Here is a 17,008-nt window from a genome sequence, read left to right as displayed (position 1 = left end):
GACTGCTGAGGCTAGGTCTTCCAGTACTATGTTAACTAATAAAGGTGGGAGTGGACATCCATGTCTTGTTCCTGACTATAGAGTAAAAGATCTCAGTTTTTTCCCCATTAAGGATGGTAATTAGCTGTGGGTCTTTCATATATGGCCTTTATAATGTTGATGTATGTTCCCTCTAGCCCTACTTTATTGAGGAATTCTATCAAGAATGAACGCTGTACTTTGTCTAATGCTTTTTCTGTATCTATTGAGAGGATCATATGTTTCTTATCCTTTCTTTTATTAATGTGGTGTATCACATGGATTGATTTGCAGATATTGAACCATGCTGGCAGCCCAGGAATAAAGCCCACTTGATTGTGGTGAATAATTCTTTTAATGTACTGTTGGATTCAATTTGCTAGTATTTTGTTGAGAATTTTTGCATCCATGTTCATCACGATACTGACCTGTAATTCTCCTTTTTAGTGGGTCTTTGGTTTTGAAATCAAGGTAATGCTGGCCTCATAGGAGATTGGAAGTTTTCCTTTTCTATTTTTTGGAACAGTTTGAGAATAGGTATTAACTCTTCTTTAAATATTTGGTAGAATTTCCCTGGGAAACCATCTGGCTCTGGACTTTTGTTTTTTGGGAGAGTTTTGATTACTGATTCAATTTCTTTGTTGGTTATTGGTATGTTCAAATTTCCTATTTCTTCGTGTTTCAGTGTTGGTAGTTAATGTTTCTAGGAATTTATTCATTTCTTCCTCATTGCCCATTCTGTTGGCATATATTTTTTCATAATATTCTCTTATAATTGTTTGTATTTCCTTGGTGTTGGTTGTGATCTCTCCTCTCTTATTCATGATTTTATTTATTTAGGTCATTTCTCTTTTCTTTTTGATAAGCCTGGCTAGGGGTTTATCAATTTTATTAATCCTTAGGAAGAACCACCAGCTTCTGGTTTCATTGTTGTGTTCTACCGTTTATTGTTTGTTTGTTTGTTTCTATATAATTTATTTCTGCTCTAATCTTTGTTATTCCCTTCTTCTGTTGGTTTTAGGCTTCTTTTTTAGTTCTTTTCATATTTTTTATTCTTTTTCCAGGTCTTTTAGGTGTATAGTTAGGTTGTCTATTTGAGATTTTTCTTGCTTCTTGAGGTAGGTCTGTATAGCTATATATTTCCCTCTTAGGAATGCTTTAGCTGCATCTCAAAGGCTTTGTACCATCGTGTTTTCATTTTTTCCATGTATTTTTTTAATTTGTTCTTTAATATTCTAGTTGACCCATTCATTCTTTAGTAGGATGTTCCTTAGTCTCCATGTATCTGTGGTCTTTCCAAATATTTTATTGTGGTTGACTTCAAGTTTCATAGCACTGTGGTTGGAAAATATGCATTGTATAATCTCAATCTTTTTTACTTGTTGAGGCCTGATTTGTGACCCAGTATGTGATCTCTTCCGAAGAATGTCCCGTGTGCACTTAAAAAGAATGTGTTCTGCTACTTTAGGATGAGTATCTGTTAAATCCATCTGGTCCAGTGTGTCACTCAAAGTCATTGTTTCCTTGTTGATTTTCTGCTAGATAATCTGTATTGCTGTAAGTGGAGTGTTCAAGTCCCCTACTCTTATTGTTTTGTTATCAGTAAATTCCTTTATGTTTGTTATTAATTGTTTTACATATTTGGGTTCTCCCAAGTTGAGGGCATAAATACTTACAATTGTAAGATCTTATTGGATGGACCCCTTCATTTTGTTATAGCTCCCTCTTCATCTCTTATTATAGTTTTGATTAAAATGTATTTTGTCAGATAAGTATTGCTACTCTGGTTTTCTTTTGGTGTCCATTTGCAAGATAAATGTTTCTCCATCCCCTTACCACCTGCAAGTGTCTTTAGGTCTAAAATGAGTCTCTTGTAGGCAGCATATAAAAGGGTCTTGTGTTTTTTTTTTTCCAAATCCATTTTTTTTTACTTTCTTTTTTTTTTTTAATGATTTTTTATTATATTATGTTAGTCACCATACAGTACATCCCCGGTTTCCGATGTAAGGCTCGATGATTCATTAGTTGTGTATAACACCCAGTGCACCATGCAATACTCCAAATCCATTTTAACACTCTATGCCTTTTGATTGGAGCATTTAGTCCATTTTCATTCAGAGTGATTACTGAGAGATATGGATTTAGTGCCATTTTATTGCTTGTTTTGTTGTTTCTGGAGATTTTCTCTTTTCTTTTAGAGTCTTCTTTGTTTTTGGTCTTTCTTTCCCATTCAAAGAATCCCCTTTAGTATTTCTTGTAGGGCTGGGTTAGTGGTCTTGAACTCCTTTAGTTTTTGTTGTTGTTGTTGTTGTTGTTGCTTGTTTGTTTTTGTCTGGGAAACTATCTTCTTTGTATTCTGCTTGATAGCCTTGCTGAATAGAGTATTCTTGGCTGCATATTTTTCGCATTCAGCACATTGAATATATCATTCCCTTCTCTTCTGGCCTGGTCGGTTTCTGTTGAGAAATCTGCTGCTAACCTTACTTGTTTTCCCTTGTAAGTTAGGGACTACATTTGTCTTGCTGGTGTTAGGGTTTTTTATCTCTATATTTTACAAATTTAACTGCAATATATCTTGGTTTGGCCTGCTTTTGTTGATTTTGAGGGGAATTCTCTGTGCCTCCTGGAGTTGGATGTCTGTTTACTTCCCTAGATTAGAGAAGTTTTCAGCTCTAATTTCCTCAAATAAAACTTTTGCCCCCTTTTTCCTGTTTTCTTCTTGTCGGACTCCTATGATATGAATGTTATTGTGTTTGATGGATTCACTGAGTTCCCTATGTCTACATTCATGATCCAATTATTTTTCTTTCCCTCTTCTTTTCAGCTTCATTATTTTCCATAATTTTATCTTCTATATCACTTTTTCACTCCTCTGCTTCTTCCATCCTTATGCTTATTACATCCAGTCAGTTTTATATCTCAGATATAGGAATTTTTATTTCTGCCTAAGTTTTAGGTCTTTTATCTCTGTGGTAAGGGACTCCCTGGTGTCTTCTACGCTTTTCTCAAGCCCAGCTAGTATCCTTATGATTGTCACTTTAAATTCTGGATCAGGTGTATTACTTATATCTGTTTTGATTTGATTCCTTGCCATGACCTATTTGTGTTCTTTCTTTTGGGATGAATTCCTCCATCTTGGCATTTTGTCTAGGTCTCTGTCTTCCTCTCTGTGCTGGGAAAACCTGTTATGTTTCCTCCTCCTGAGCGTAATGGCTTTGAAAAGAAGACATCTTATACTGTCCCAGGGCTGGCACTTCAGGAAATATCTCTGGTGTATGGCGTGTACACTCTGCTGCTGTATTTTGGCTGCTCTTTCCCTCAGGTCAGTCATCTGAAGAATTTCTCCTTGAAATTCTTTGTGTTTGGACCTTGGCCAGAGTGTGGTGAGTTTTAAGTAGGTGTGCTCTGCTCTACTTGTTAAAAGATACCTGATTTTATTTCCACTAGAGCTGAAGCTTTGCAGAACTCTATGGTCAGTAGACATGCTGCATTCAAGGGGTTTGTGGTGGTCTTCTGATGGAGTGGTCCACTGCTCTGGTTCACAGGTGCACTTGCCTAGCAAAGTAGTACCTGCAACGTTCAGGGAATTAGGGCTTGATGCAAGTGGTTTTGGCCACTACTGTTGGCACTATGCTGTGTACTGAAGTTAGTTTATGCTGAGGGGCAGAGGAGAGAAATGGCATGAGCCCCTCCCTCATTCTGGAGAGGGGTGTTCACACTTGCCAACGTCTGGGAAGCTCTCCCAGATGAGTGTACAGTCTTCTTCCCTCATGTATCCCAGGCATCCCTCAGATCCATGCCTTCACCCTGTCTGTGTCTGGGCTGTCTGCCTGCACATGTGTTTTATCCCAGGTGGGCAGGCTGAGTTTTAAAACTCCAAGCTTTAGGGACTTAACATCACGGGGACCCACACTGGTCCACTGGGGGAGGGTGTCACCATGCTGGGAGTGATGCACATTTGTCCCAGAAGGGCAGTGACACCAAAGTGCAGGGGCCCGGAATTTGGAATAAAGCACAGTGAAGAGCCAGTGTCCAGGTTAACTGCCCTCAGTAGGTGTCTCTGCACCTATGCTAAGAGGCAGAGGAAGATAGTGTCTCCTGCTGGCTCTCTTGTCCCCGGAAAGGCAATGCCACCTCTCCCAGATGCACTGCAAGAAGGGGGAACTGTCTCTTTCAGTGTGTTCCAGGGGATTCTCAGATCATGTCATCTGCTATGGTCTATCTGCCCTCCTTCTCCACAGGAGCAGTGCTGTGCCCTTGGGGCTCCACATGAGCTGTGTGATGGACCTCTAAAACTCTAGTCCTTGAACCTTACTGGTTGTAAAAACTCACGAAATTCAGCCCCTGTTGTATTCCCAGTTAATGGCTTTAGGGAATTGTTTTCCTTGTGCGATCCACCCCCCTCTCTTTCTCTCTCTCTCCCCCTCTCTCTGTGACCAGGGCTCCTTCCCCTCTATAGCACCTGTGATCCATTTCTTCCCCAAATCACGTCTCTGCACCTCCTACCTTCCACAATGTGGCCTCTTCTCTCCCTCTAGTTTTGCAGTTTTCTTTGTCAGTCCTCAGATTGATTTCTTGGGTGTTCAGAATGATTTGATATTTATCCAGTTGTGTTCAAGGGATGAGGCAAGACTAGTGTCCTCCTGCTCCTCCACCATCTTAGCTCTTGCCCCTAAGTTTGTGTAGTTTCTTAAATATGAGTCAGGAAATGTACTGTTTTATTGAAATTCGGGCTAAAAAGAAAGAAGGGAAGGAAGGAAGGTAGGAAGGAAAGAAGGATGGATGAACGGACTAGGTATATGTGTGGAAAGCAAGCTTTAATTTGTTCATAAATGAGCAATGAGGAAGTAGCTCTCACTAACATCATCTTGGTCGTACATTCTCCTTCCTCAGAATCTCCTTTTTAAAAAAGATTTTATTTATTTATTTGAGGGAGAGAGAGAGACATGAGAAGGGGGGAGAAGGAGAAGTAGGCTCCCCACTAAACAGGGACCCCAACTTGGGACTTGATCCCAGAACCCCAGGATCATGACCTGAGCTGAAGGCAGATGCTTAACCGACTGAGCCACCCAGGCGCCCCTCAGAATCTCCTGATTGCCTATAGGAGCAAATATAAATTTCTTCCCACTAGTCTGTACTAAACTGCTTCTTAAAGTCTCTTCTATTACTGTAAATCTGTTAGCATAATATCAAACTTGCTTTTCTAAGGTGTATTTAATTATTTGAAAAATTCTACCAGTGATACCTGGCACTTTTTACAATATGAAATGATAGGACAAAAAGTAACTTAGCAGTGTCCTAGTGTTCGGGCTTTCATGAGGATTTGAGACCAGACATGATCACAGGGTGAGCCATATGAGAAGGGACAATAGCTACGTTCTCACACAATGTTAGGTGAAACCAGGTCACTGTAATCAAGTCAATAAAAAAGGAAGTACGTGTCATGATACCGAAAACAGTTTTTATTTTTTTTATTTTTTATTTTTTTTAAAGATTTTATTTATTTATTTGACAGAGATAGAGACAGCCAGCGAGAGAGGGAACACAAGCAGGGGGAGTGGGAGAGGAAGAAGCAGGCCCATAGCAGAAGAGCCTGATGTGGGGCTCGATCCCAGATCACCAGGATCACGCCCTGAGCTGAAGGCAGACGCTTAACCGCTGTGCCACCCAGGCGCCCCTAAACAGAGGTACTCCATTGACTGAAGCTTCCAGAATTGGCATTAAAATCTCTGTTTGTGATTGAATGACTTAGTTTTATAGAATGTTAGAGGTGGAATAGCATTTAGAAGGCATCTAATCCAACCCCAGTCCCTGTATGACCCAGAAAGATAAAATGATTGCCAAAAGTAACACACAGAATCAGTGGCAAAGTCAGGATGCCTGACTCACAGTCCATTGCTATTTTCAATACACAGCACTGTTGAGTTTCAGATAATACAAGATCTATCACTAAACACTGATATAAGACAAACTCACATACTGGTACAAATCAAGACAGTTGAACAAACTGCTGTTGTGCAGAAAACTGCACAAAAGCCAAGGATTGATCCATCTTGGTCCTCTCTTTGGTTATAATATAGGACTACTTTTTAGTGAGTATTAGAAGTTACAACTCTCTTTCTGATTTTCTTGTTTCTCTTCTGTTCAGTCTGTCCTTATCACTTATGCCAGATTATGCATCTTAAAACACAGTTCTAGTCATATCACTTCCCTTTCAAAGGTCTCCAGTGACTTATTAAGTTAAGCTTGATGCACCATTTAAGACCACAATAATAGTCTATCTTAACCTTATAGCATCACTCTCCATTGTTTATTATATGTATATCATATAAATGTGAACTTATGACCAGCTTCATCCCTTATTTGGTCTCTTTTCCGTTGCTTAGGCTATTTTGTCTTCTGATATGCTCTTTTTCCTCATTGCTATCGGATGTAATTCTAACCATTTTTAAGACCATCTCTTACATCATCTCACCCTTAAAAAAATTTCCTGATCCTCTGTACTACTGTGATATGTTAGTCATATTAAAAGGGTTGTATTCACTGCTTACTATATGCCAATTCTGTGCTAGACCTTTAGAAAATAAGATACAGGGGCACCTGGGTGGTGCAGTTGTTAAGCGTCTGCCTTCGGCTCAGGGCGTGATCCTGGCATTCTGGGATCGAGCCCCGCATCAGGCTTCCCTGCTGGGAGCCTGCTTCTTTCTCTCCCACTCCCCCTGCTTGTGTTCCTCTCTCGCTGGCTGTCTCTCTCTGTCAAACAAATAAATAAAATCTTAAAAAAAAAAAAAAAGATACAAGTCCTGCCCATTAAAGGTTTACACTCCACTAGAGGGAGACACAGATGTGTTAACAAATTAATTCACCGCACCATCACAGCTGCAGTAATAGAAGTATATAAAGGACACAGAATGGGAATATAAATGGTGCATGTATGTTAGTAAAGGCTTCATAAAATATAGAAGAGTATGGCACGTAGGGAGAGCATTTTAGGCAGGGGAAGAAAGTAGAATTAGCAAAGGCTTGGAGATAAGAAATAACCTGACATGTGTAGGGAAAAATAAGTGTGATAGGGATGAAATATAAGATAAAGGTGTGTGCAGGTGTGCATGTTTGGGTGTATGTATCTGTACGTTATTGGACTATGGGGTTTAAAAGTGAGAAAACAAGTTGGAAAGAAATGCAGAAACTAGATCATTAAATATATTGCATACTATTCTAGAGAATTCGAATTTATCTTCTAGGGAATAGGGAGCTATTAGAGGGTGCAGAGTGAGAAAAAATACTGACCTGTAAAGGAAAGGGGAAGTGGAGCAAAAAAGACAAAGGTTGGTCATCCTGAGAGGTTTAATTTTCTTGGTAAAATAAAAAAAATAATATCGTCTGGTGAGAAAAAGAGGGCTTCACTTGGGTTCAGGTCTTCTGAAAGTTGGAGAAGGTTTGAATGGTAGCTCTGGGAAATGGGAGAGAACTATGACTGTGAAGAGACTGAAGGCCCAGGAGAAATTAGAGACTGTGGGTTTTTAATGACCCCAGTCTGCACAATTCTGTGATTTATCCCAGCCTGGGTTTAAGAGAGAAAAAAATATATAAATGCTTATAGTGATATAAGATTGGAGTAATAGAGCAAATTTATGGACGGACAATAGGGTAAGGAAGTTGAGTGATGCTACTAAAAGAGTGGTTAACAGTGAAACTATGAAGAAGAAGATTTACTGAAATTTAAGAAGTGGTGTAGTGGCAATAAGGAAGATGAAGTTACAAAGATGATAGAAGGATTTGGGGGTAGAGAGAGACCACAAGCCAAATGCAGAGTTATTCAGTGAGCTAGGGAAAAATAACCAGAAGGTCAATAGATGGTGATATTAATAAGGAAGATTAAAGGGTGGCATAGGTGAATGGCTTTTGTGTTATGGTAGAAGAGTAATGGTTTAACGTGGTACCAGGAAGCCAGGAGACATCCAACAGTCTCTCTAGGTCTCGCGGTAGATAGGATGTAGAAAAATAAGTAGCTTTCTTTTGATGGGGAGGATCGAGTTTCACATAAGGCAATGAAATGGTGGGAGAATTATTTGAAGAGATGTAGGATAGAGGGGAACTTACAATGAAAAAAGAGGTTCTAGAGGACACAGTGAGGAAAGGGTTAGTAGAAAGGTTAGAAGTGGAAAGAAGAATTAGGGGGGAGGAAGTACAATACATCTTCCATGTAAACAACCAACTTAGTAAACTGACTTCAAATTTCTTGACTTCCGTATCTAGAGCATCCATTCACATTCCACCTTGCCTACTCATTCCATGGCCACACTTGGAGCCTCATTTATTATCACACAACTGAAATCTTAAACTCCAGTGTACCACACTCTGAACACAGACTCCGAGACTTTCAGTTCTCTAACACCCTTATTGCCACTACACCACTTTTAAATTTCAGTAAATCTTCCAGTCCCTTGGTCACTCCCTTTTCTCCCAATATGTTAAAACTTCTTCATAGTCTCTTAACTGCCTGTAAGATTGCTCTTCTTGGATCTTATGCTTTTCCCTGAATTTTAACATGCTTAAAGACAAGTATATCATGTTCCCTCCCAAATCAACTGTTTCAACTGACTTCTCTGTTTCTTTTTTTTTTTCATTGACATTAAACGTCTTCCAGTTACTTTGGCAAATATGATCAAGGTAGTCATATTTGATCTTGCCTGACCTCATTCCTCATGTGTGAACCCAAAGTTCTGTTGATTCTTATTTTGCAGTATCTCCTGGCCTTCTCCCACCAACAGGTCAGGGTCCTTATCTCGTCATGCCTTGTCTACCTGAAGATAAACTATGTATCTTCTTTCACCCTTACATAGTCGAAGAGGTAAGCTTGGTAAATTTCTACTTATACTTCAAGATTCAGGTTGAAGTTGTTATTCTTTACAAATGTTCCCTAGTTTGTGGTTCTATTATCTCATTTATTACAGTGCTGTAATCACTCTTTTTGATTACTTGTCTGTCATATCCATTAACACAGTGGCTTTATTAATGACAGCGAGTCTGCTTCACTCAGTTTTGCTCTCTTCCCCTCATAATTGAGCGACTTTGGAAGAATAACTGTGTGGTATTGGGTGCCTTTGAGTAATACAGTGCCTTAATTCCCCAAAGTGTGTGTCTGGGGAGGTGAAGGGAGAAGTAAGTTTTTGGTGTGGAAACACAGGCTCTGTTATGCAGGAATCTAGATAATGACATAAAGTAGAAGTGAAATATGGACTTCACTAGCAGTGTGAAGTCTTTTAAAAAGAAACCTGAAAAATCAAAAAGAGAAAATCAAAAAGAGTATAGGGGACCATGACCTGTGGATGAACACTACAAATCACTGGAGAAGAAAGTGAAGGGGATGGGGCAGATGAATCCACACATTTAGGAAGGGGCAGAAGGCAAAGAGCTTAAAACAAAAAAAACCAAAACCTTATATCAAAAACTAATGATGTACTATATGTTAGATAATTGAATTTAAATTTTAAAAAAGCAAACATAGTTTGTTAGGGCTAAAGGAGAGTTCAAAAATGGTCTAGGTCAGAGACTGATGAGAACCCAAAGATTCAAGGATGTGTCTGACTATAAGGTTTGGGTGAAACTGATGATGAGTGTTTTTTGAATTCAGCCAACAGGAGAGACTGAAAGATTAAATCAGTATTTGGATGTAGTTTTATGATTGTATTAAGCTTGATGCCTCCCCCAAGACTTCCTTTACCTTTCTAGTAAATGCTAGCATGCACCGGATGGTCTGCATGCGTTGGAGGACTGCCAACAAGGATGGGGTGATGAGGGCGGGGCCAAAGCCAAAGAGGAAGTGGGGGAGGTTGGGACTTGGGGCTCAGTCTTCTGAGGCAGATACTTCTGCTGAGCAGTGGCAAGATGCAGGAAGCTTAATTTTCATGAAAGTACAGCTCAGCGGGGCCCTACTTTTTTTTGGCCAATTCCCCAGTGCCCTTTTTGCTATTCTCCATGTATCCTAGTATTGTCAAATGGAAAAAGTTAGTTGTGCTGTTTATCCTATAAAGGTAAGCTCAAGGAGGTGAGAGACAATTTTTCCCCAGCTTTATTGAGGTATAATTGAGAAATAAAATCATAAGATATTTAAAATGTACAACGTGGTGACTATATGTAAATATGTATATACACACACACACACACATATGTACGTATATGTATACACACACACACATACACACACACATACACATTGTGAAGAGATTCTCCCCATCAAGTTAGTAAACTGGGACAATGTGTTGTTAATCTTCTGGTACAGCAAGTGTTTGTTGAATGGATGCATAATAAATAGGAGAATCAGCAAATATATGTGTTTTATAAACTGTAAAGCACTATACAAATGTAAATTTTCATGACTCTCTTTCCTACTCGTACTAGGCTCAGCTCAGGTTCCACTTCCTGACACCTACTTTGACCACTCCATTCTACACTCATATCTCTCTTCTTTCGATTTGTATTATGGTTATTGCCTGTACCAGTCAGTATTCTACTGTAGCTTGTAATGTGTAGGGATCTTGTCTCCCTAGGTACATTGTAAACTTCTATAGGGTGAGAGAAAAAAAGTCCAGCTTTTTTTTTCTTAAGTTCTGTGATCCCAAAACCTAGCCTACCATAATGTTTTGCACATAGAAAATGTGCAATAAATGTTTATTGAGTGATTGGTCATTAATTGGAGCAAAGATACATATCCTTTATGGGGTTTTAATCTATAAACAACCAGGCTTGTACTAATGATTCCAGAGGCTTTCTTCCATGGCGATAAACAGTTTTGGGGAGGGTAGTAGAAAGACTTGCCTGTCACCACAATAGCCTTACTGTCACAGTAAGTAGCTTTTTAACTTGGCATTTCCATGAAAATGCTTAGCAACATTCTCACTGGTAATAGAAACTACAGGGGAGTCAATACTGCATTGTTGACACCTCTAAGATGTTTTTTCTTAGATAGCTAGTTTATCCTTAAGGGGAGAATATTGCACCAATCAAATTGGGCCACTGTTGCCAGACTGCTGGATTCCAAACCAAGGACAGTGTTAAGCCCAGAAAGAACCTGGACTGTGGCATTCAGAGCTAATGACATAGTATGTCCCTTTACATAATACTGTAACACAAATGTTTATCCTGTATAATCAGAATAAAGTGATGCATAAGAATAGACCTGAAGGAAAATGCAAGTTACAAAATAGCAATAGAGGTATTGAGGAATGCATGGGGTTGGAGGGACTGCACAATGGGAAGATAGTTCTACCCCTAGTCTGGGTGGTAGAAATATGTTACAGACAGCTTACATGCTTTTGAACTTTTTGTAAAGCACTAACTAGAGGGCCTACTTTCTTACAGGCATACCTGTTGAGTCTCTGCTTAATTACCAGCAACTTGGAATCCCCCTAAGTTCTGAGGCCATTGCTCACGGCTGACTCTGAGGCCTGCTTCTAACTTCTTGGAATTTAGATGCCTGGATTTTAGAAGCAGGATCTTTGTTCTCTAGGAGGCTGCTTTTTATTGAAAGACTTTGTCTTAAATCAAAATCCAAATTCAGATTAAACATAATAGGTAACCAATTTGAAATGAAAAGAAGCTTTTTACATTTACTGAGGCCTGAACTTCCTAGGAACTTTGCAATGAGTACATAGAGGTATCAAAGATGTCCGAGTGTTGTTACTGTTAGCTTAATTCCACTTATGTTAAATCCATGACAACACAAGGACAACTGTATGTAAAAACAAAGACTGTTAATCTGAAATAGATGAGAAATCTCAGTAAGTTAGATATCTCAAAATGTGAGTCCAAACTGGATTTTTCTTTCCTTTTTAAAAGAGGGATTGATAGAAAATAGAAGAAAGCCTGACTGTTCCAGGGGATTCTAAGTCTAGTTCTCAGCTCCTTTTCCTTTTCCATTAGCTACATTTAAGTAGACACTCAAATGTCTGGGATGTATTGATTCTACAAACTCTGCAAATGTGGTAATGACATTCTGTTCATCAAAAGGAAAATCAACTCTGTTTAAGTGCTCAAGGGTCTATGTTCACTTTTCTGTTTTGTCTCTTTCCCCCTATTTCTTCCAGGGCCCCTCTCTAACTAACATTTAAAGATTTTTCTTTATATTTTCTCTCCTAAATACTGAAGAAAAACTGGTGGGACATAAAGAAAAGAGGAATTACGATGGGAGGGAGTGGAATGGGACAGAATGAGGAAGCAGGATAGATGAGTTTTGTAGTGCACAACTTGTTTAAACAGTGGTCTTTTCTACCAACCTACGAAGAGTTACCAGTAGAAAGCAAAAGTAATTCTAATTAGCACCGAATTTGTAACATGAATTAATGGACCAAAGACGTCTGGATTTATCAAATCAGGGTAAATGGCTTGCTCTGTTGCCTTTTCTGTAAGGATGAGGATACACCACCACCTGCTATGAGTACATTAGACTTCTTAGCAGTTGTATTTCCTCAATGCAAATCAGCAAATTGGCCTTCACATTGAAGTTTGCACAGGTATGGTAGAAGTAGTGGTAACCAGAGAGTTGGCTCCTACTGACGTCCTACAAGTAGGATGAGATTGCCGATGCTCACTTAGCATGAGGTCACTGTTTAGAAGTGTAGTATTGGAAGCAGAAAGTAACCGGCCCTACTCCCTCCACATGGAATCAATTTTGTTATGTGTCTTATTCTCCTGGGATGGAATTTAAACAAAATACTTTTAGATGGTGGTTTGTATTTTCAAGTTGCTTTCATATTTATCATTTTAGCAGATCTGAAAAATATCTCTATAAGCTCGTTATTACATTGGATACATGAGGAAACCAAGAAATACTCTATTCAATAACTTGCTAGAGAACACACAGCTGATTAAAAGGCAAATCCAGGATGAACTCCCAGTTATGCTGGCCCAGTTTCCTTCCCATTGAAATCCACACAGCAAGGTAGTTTAAAAATGCCACTATTATGTTGCAGAGTTTATGACAGAGTCCAATTTGAAAGATAACTTGAAGCAAACTATCTCCATGCTTATTTATATTAGAATGACTTAATATTTATTGGGTGCTCATGGTATGTATGAGGAACTATGCTGGTTATTGTTGGGAAGAGGAAGTTTAAAAGAATAAATAACCTGATACCTTCTCTGAAGACTCTTGGTATATTTGGAGGAGAAGAATTTTATTTCGATGGCTCTTATTTATCAGGACTCTCTTCTTTCACTTGACCAAAACTATATGAACTGCACAAGTTTCAGTCTTCGGTCATCTCAGATTTGCTTTCTCTAAGATGAGCCAATCTTATGGCCTTGGCTGTCGCACTCCCCAGATTTAACTTTGGCCTCTACCACTTACTCATCACTCATATTCAGGGCCATTGTCTACAACATCATAAGACATCATTTCTTGGAAATTTTGCCATCTCCTTAAACTCAATAGGTCAAAAACAGAGCTCATCATGTCCTACACTCCCCACTTCCATCTCCAAGTTACCTAATTCTATGAATAGTAGTAGCACCCCTGCCCAGATCCCACAGGTTCAAAATTTCAGGGATAGCTCTGAATTTTCTATGCTGTCTATATCTAATCACTCACCAACTTCCATCTATTATTCCTCTTAAATGTCTCCTTGAGTTTTTCTCCATTCCATTTCCACTGCCACCAACCTAGCCTATAGCTGCATTAATTTCTACTCTTTAAGTGAGCTTTTCCAGCTCCAGTTTTATCAAATGTAGTCAGGCCTATGAAACTCTGCCAGATTCATCTACTAAAAACACTTTTCCATCATATTCTCATTTATTCAAAGTTTGTTGATATGATCTCCTGTTAAAAAGTGCCTGGAATTCAATGTCTGATAATCTGGTCTTACATTTCTATCCAAATTTATTTTCTGTTACTCCTCAACTCAATCCCCTCACCCTATCCAGATTAGGCTCTTTGGTGTAGCTTGTAGGTGTCAAAATCACCCCAGGTGCCAAATTCATTCTTGATACAATATATTTCTGATATTTCTGTGACTAGAATTGAATTCAAACAACATATATTGACCACTTACTTTGTGCACAGAAAGTCTGCTTAGCATGGTCCCATATCCTAGATATTCTTTTAGGGCTATCTCATTTTACCTCCTCTATGAAGCCTTCTCCATTCAGCCCAGCCCACTGCTCTCTTACTTCCATAAACTCCTTTATCATTAAAAGCATAACGTTGTGGGATGCCTGTGTGTCTGTCAGTTAAGCGTCTGCCTTAGGCTCGGTCATGATCCCGGGGTCCTGGGATGGAGCCCCGCATCAGGCTCCTTGCTCAGTGGGGAGCCTATTTCTCCCTCTGCATGCCACTCCCCCTGCTTGTGCTCTCTCTCTCTCTCTGACAAATAAATAAATAAAATCTTTAAAATAAAACGAACAAACAAAAAAACCCCCAAACCCCACCTAACATTGGTTTATTGGCTCATATTTTTATGTTCTATAGGTCTTGTATACCCACCAAAATTGTAAACTCCCCAAGGGCAGAAACTATATCTTACCTTTGTGCCACACAACATATTGAGCTTAACTGACACTTGTTTAACTGGATGACAACAGATTTGAGATATTTTAACAAGAACATAAGAAATAACAAAATGGATCAAAGTAGAGGTCCATGCAGAGCTATGTTATTTAAGAGATTATGATAGTTAGCTTTCACGGCATCAAATCCTCAAGATTAGATATGGTTTTTAAGGATCAGTGCCATCCCTTTAATCCCTTATTATCAGTGATCCTGCAAAGGCAACTTTATTATTTTCTGCACCATAGAAGAATCTTGATTTTACCCCAGATAAGTACTTCCTAAGCACATCAAAAGTTTGATTAATGATAAGAGAGAAAAAGTAGTAAAAAATGAAATTGATGACTCTGGGCTAGGAAGACACCAAAATTCTGAATTTGGACTGGACTCAATCTGAAAACTTTCTTTAACCTCTTCCGTTTGGGTTCACTGACTCCCAGGGTGATTTATGTAATTTGCAGGGACTGATTAGCTAGTGCAGTCATTTAAATATTATGGGGACCTGGGGAGCAGTTTTTATTAAGGGGTATTAAAGATATAAATGTGGTACCTGAGGTCATTTATATGCTATGTAAACAGAGATCACTTTTAGTTCTAACTGGGCAATTAATAGTAAAACAACAATAGAAAATATTTTTGAATGATTGCAATAGATACCGTAAACTTAAAATTGTCTAGAAGCATATTTCACTAATATATTTGAAACACACTGCAGTCCTAAGTCCTGCTTTACTTACATTTTGTTTTAGAATAATCAGCTGATAAATTTATGATGTCATGGCCTCTTTCTAGCCTTCAAAACAATCAGAGCCCTGAAAGGCAGAATCATTAAATTTAAGGGTTTTTTTTTTCTTTTATTTGTTTATCCTTGAAAACAGCTTCTTTGCTGCTAAATAGAATTATGCTCCTGGCCAAAGATTTTGATTGAAATGTATGAAGTGGGTTGGCTCTGTGTAAACCTGGTCTATGTCAGATATGTCTAAGTTACTAAATAGATCACGCAACTTCCTTATATTCATTTATAGTTGTTAGACCTTTCTATTTGCAGTGGCTAGTTGGAACTTGTAAATTTCTAGTTGTATGGTGTTCGTTAGAAAATTTGTTAATGCCTCTGAGTCTGTTTCCTTGTTTGCAAAACAGGGACAGTAACACTCAGCCTGTCTAAAGTGCAGGATGTTGAGAGGTTCAAGTGGGATAATGAATATGAAACTACTTTGTAAATATACCAGGTCATTCTTCAGTATTGGTTTGACTTTTGTCAGTCACTATTTTCTTTCCATAATGAAAGAAACTGCCACTACAGATTAGAGAAACCCTGCTGAGCCCTTAAAATAGGATTCTAAACTGTGTCTTCTATTTCTAACTTAATTGCAAAGGTGCTGGAGGATTGGGTAGTAACCCCTCTCTATTTTGCCACATTGAGCTGTTAGCAGAAGCACTGAGCAATACTTGTTGACAGACTGATTAGTTATCAGATATCTGGCCAATAAATAAAGCAGAAAGAATTTATAGTAGCAGCTTAATTTAAAGCAGGCAAGGCGGATTAGTTATCCCCAAACTCCTGGGAATTTGCAAAAATCTGCCAACAGCAGAATTTTACTACAGGCTGTTTTAGTCATAGCATTGAAATATCAAATCTTACCTTCTACCTTCAAGATTGACAGTTTGGGGTCATTTTGCATTTATCCTCAGAAGCAAGCTCCAAGTCTTCATTAAACCCAATCGACTCGTCCCTTGGAGAGCTAACCTTCTTGGTGAGCTGCACAGTGAATCTGAATACCCTGAAGGGTCCTGAAAGCACACTCCACTGACGGGGCGTCTGTTCTTTAGACAAGCTTCTTTGAAAAGATGGGTTGCTGCGATTTTCAAGAAGAAAGAGGGCAGGGCACATATGTTAGCCAATGTATACAGACTCTTCTTCCTCTTTCAGATTAGTCCTCAAACTGTAAAGCACGCCTAAATTTGGCTTCTCTGGTGCAAAAGTCGGGGAGGGGAAGGCAGAGGGAAGGAAGAAGGCTAGAAACTGGAGACTTGCAAGTTGTTATGTATATAAATAAGCTTTTATGCCTCGCTCCAGCAACAGAATTCTCAGGAAATCTTGTAGCTGCTCTGAGATGGGAAGCAGGAAGGAGTATACTCTGTCCAGCTTAGTTCTCTCTAATTTTTATGACTTGGGGGTGGTGGTTAGAGTATTTTTAGGCAGAGAAAGATAATCTTGCCAGCATATGCTAATCTAACTGCCATTATGTGGAATCTGGTTTTAGGCAAGATAAATTTCATCTCTCTCTCCCTGCTTCCCTCTCCCCCTTTCTCTCTTTCTTTCTGCCTCTCTTTCCTTTATTATACTTGTGCCTCTATCCACACTCTAAAGAGCTTTTTTATTTTTGGTGCCTTATGTTTTGGAAAATGATTGTCTTAGTTTGAGTTTCATTTCATGAAATCCCC

General features: G+C 38.9%; 1 protein-coding gene across 2 annotated transcripts in view; it reads right to left on the bottom strand.

Moving 5' to 3' along the window:
- The window catches only part of CYSLTR1 (cysteinyl leukotriene receptor 1), a 38,821-nt gene extending 22,189 nt beyond the window's left edge, over positions 1–16,632 (bottom strand). For both annotated transcript variants that reach the window (XM_045804480.2, XM_045804479.2), the window contains exon 1: positions 16,206–16,632. The gene's annotated coding sequence lies outside the window, so the exon portion shown is untranslated. The remainder of the gene's footprint in view (positions 1–16,205) is intronic.
- Positions 16,633–17,008: the final 376 nt, after the last annotated feature.

Source organism: Ursus americanus, chromosome X (assembly GCF_024610735.1).
Source record: "Ursus americanus isolate L20-20 chromosome X, mUrsAme1.1.p, whole genome shotgun sequence".
NCBI classification, from domain to species: domain Eukaryota; kingdom Metazoa; phylum Chordata; class Mammalia; order Carnivora; family Ursidae; genus Ursus; species Ursus americanus.
This window is presented reverse-complemented; position numbering and strand designations above follow the sequence as displayed.